Here is a 2,919-nt window from a genome sequence, read left to right as displayed (position 1 = left end):
TTCCTTCCTTCCTTCCTTCCTTCCTTCCTTCCTTCCTTCCTTCCTTCCTTCATTTCTTTCTATCTTTCTTTCCCTTTTCCTTCCATCCTTTCTTTTCTTTCTTCCTTTTTGATAAGTATTACCACAAGAAGTACACATATCAACTTGCATCGACTCAAAACCAAAGAACAGAGCTCAAGTGTACATTCATCAGAGCTCCCAGTATAGCATGCCACGACGGGGGCTCTTAGTGGAGGATAGCATGAAGTAATAACTGACTAGTGGATGTGTGTATGTGTGTGTGTGTGTGTGTGTGTGTGTGTATGAGTGAAGGTACTGGGGCATGAACTCAAGGTGTTGTGTTCTTGCCTTTTCACTACAACTTGAGCCACACCTCCATTTCTGACTTTTTTTTTTTTTTGGGGGGGGTCCAGTCATGGGACCTGAACTCTGGGCCTGGGCGCTGTCCCTCAACTCTTCAGCTCAAGGCTAGCACTATACCACTTGAGCCACAGCGCCACTTGTGGCTTCTTTCTTTTTGCTTATGTGGTGCTAAGGAATTGAACCCAGGGCCTCATTGCATGCAAGGCAAGCGTTCTACTACTGAGCCACCTTCCCAGCCCCTATTTCTGACTTTTTGCTAGTTAGTTGGACATAAGAGCCCACAAATGTTTCTTTTCTTTTTTTTTTTTTTTGGGATCCGGTTGTGGGGCCTGAACTCTGGGCCTGGGTGCTGTCCCTCAGCTCTTCAGCTCAAGGCTAGCACTCTACCACTTGAGCCACAGTGCCACTTCCGGCTTTTTTTTTCTTTGCTTATGTGGTGCTGAGGAATTGAACCCAGAGCCTCAGGCATGCAAGGCAAGCGCTCTACCACTGAGCCACCTTCCCAGCCCCCCACAAACGTTTCTGTCTGGACTGGTTCAAACTGATTCTCAGATCTCAGCCTCCTAAGTAGTTAGGACTAAAGGCCTGAGCCACTGTGCCTGGCTAGATATTATTATTTAAAAAATAGTGTTCTTTCTTCAGTGTGTAATTTTTCCTGTGAACAATACTGTCTGCTTTTCATAGAACAATACTGCATGGTATGCTTTCATTGCACAAAAGAGCAGATGGCAGGAAATTGACAGTAGGGAAGTTGAAAGGCACCTGGAACTGCTGCCTATCAACCATCCCAAGCAGATAGAGAAGGCACTTGTGTTATGGAAAGTAGCTTGCCCCTTGCAGCCTTGGCTGCACATTAAAATAATCTAGAGGTTTTTGTTTGTTTTTTTGGTGGTGGTCCTGGGGCTTGAACTCAGGGCTTGGGCATTGTCCTTGAGCTACTTTTGTTCAAGGTTAGTACTCTATCACTTTGAGTCACAGCTCTACTTCTGGTTATTTCTGTAACTGGAGATAAGTTTCACGGACATTTTTGCCTGGGCTGGCTTTGAACTGTGGTCCTCAGATCTCAGCCTTCTGAGTAGCTAGGATTACTGGTATGAGACTCCAGTGGTATTTTTGTAAAATGCCAATATTCAGGTACCAGCCTACTCTTTTTGGATAGAGGATATTTTTGAAGCAGGATGATTGTAATGAGACTTCGAGGCTGAGAACCACTGGTTAGAGCTTTCTATTCTGCACTACTTGTTCCTGTGAATGTGGCCTTTTCTTTCCTTCACAGGTATCCTTTGATGCTTGCAAACAAAGCAGCCACAGAGCTATTTCCAGTTAGCATCTGTGACAGGAGGTCAGCTTCTCAGTCAAAGCCTGTATCTCCAAAAAGAATTAGAGTATGGCTCAAGTGGTAAACCACCAGCCTACCAAGTGCACAGCCCTGAGTTTAAATCCTATACTGCAAATAAAATGATAAGGTAAGATAATATTGGATAATAATTGACAAAATAAAGTTGGAAATTCTTCTTAATGGAACCATGAGTGTCAGAAAGATGAAAAATGAATATGATAATTCTGTAATGTTCACATGATTAAAAAAAGAGCAAAAATAACCGAGTATGAATTGTGTTGCAATCTGGTTTGGAGCAGGATGTCCTCCTTGGTAGCCTGACCATAAACAAGAGCTGATTCTCGCCAGGTGCCCGTCACTCCCGTCTGTCATCCTAGCTAGTCAGGAGCCTGAGATCTGAGGATCGAGGTTCAAAGCCAACTTGGAAGAAAAAAGTCTGTGAGACTCCTTTGTCCAATTAACCAGCAACAAGACGGAAGTGGGGCTGTGACTCAACCTTGTGTAAAAAGGCAAAGCAAGAGCTTAGGCCCTGAGTTCAAGACTGGCACAAAACCAAAACAAAGCAATAAACAAAGAGCTGAGTCTCCTCAGATGGCATCATTTACATTCATGCTAGGTAGAAACTTTGGGGAAATTACCTAGAAAGCAATTTTCTAGCAAAGACTATGACCCACAAATGCTGAAACCTAGGCCTGAATTTCTCAAATAGTCATATACCTAAGTATTAGCAGAGAGTTTATTAAATGCAGAATTCCTTAGGCCTACCCACAGGGCCACTGATCCAGCCATGATCAATTCTGGCCACATTCTGGAACTCAGGGTAGCTTTAGAAATACTTAAAACAACAGAAATGTTATTATTTGGTTGGGGTATAGTCGGGTATGGAGATTTTCTTCAAAGCTCCCAGAATAGTCTACAATGTAGCCAAGCATTGGTAGCCACTAGCAAGAAAGTGCTCTGTGGAGCCAGACCTGGTGGTACACTTGTATAATCCTAGCATTTAGAAGACTTGGGCAGGAATATCTGAGGTTCAAGATCCAGCCTAGGCTATGTAGCAAAACTCTGCCTCAAAAATAAAAGGCTGACGGGGACCAAGATGGCGACGGGGCAGTAGGGAAACGCCACAGCTCTCTCCAACCAAAAAGAGAGTTCGAGTTCCAACGCTTAATCTCCCCAAGAGACCGACAACAACAAAAAGACGAACACTCAGAGAAAAA

Source organism: Dipodomys ordii, unplaced genomic scaffold, assembly GCF_000151885.1.
Source record: "Dipodomys ordii isolate 6190 unplaced genomic scaffold, Dord_2.0 Scaffold63, whole genome shotgun sequence".
NCBI lineage: Eukaryota > Metazoa > Chordata > Mammalia > Rodentia > Heteromyidae > Dipodomys > Dipodomys ordii.
The sequence above is the reverse complement of the archived record's forward strand: the minus strand, read 5'-3'. Positions refer to the sequence as shown.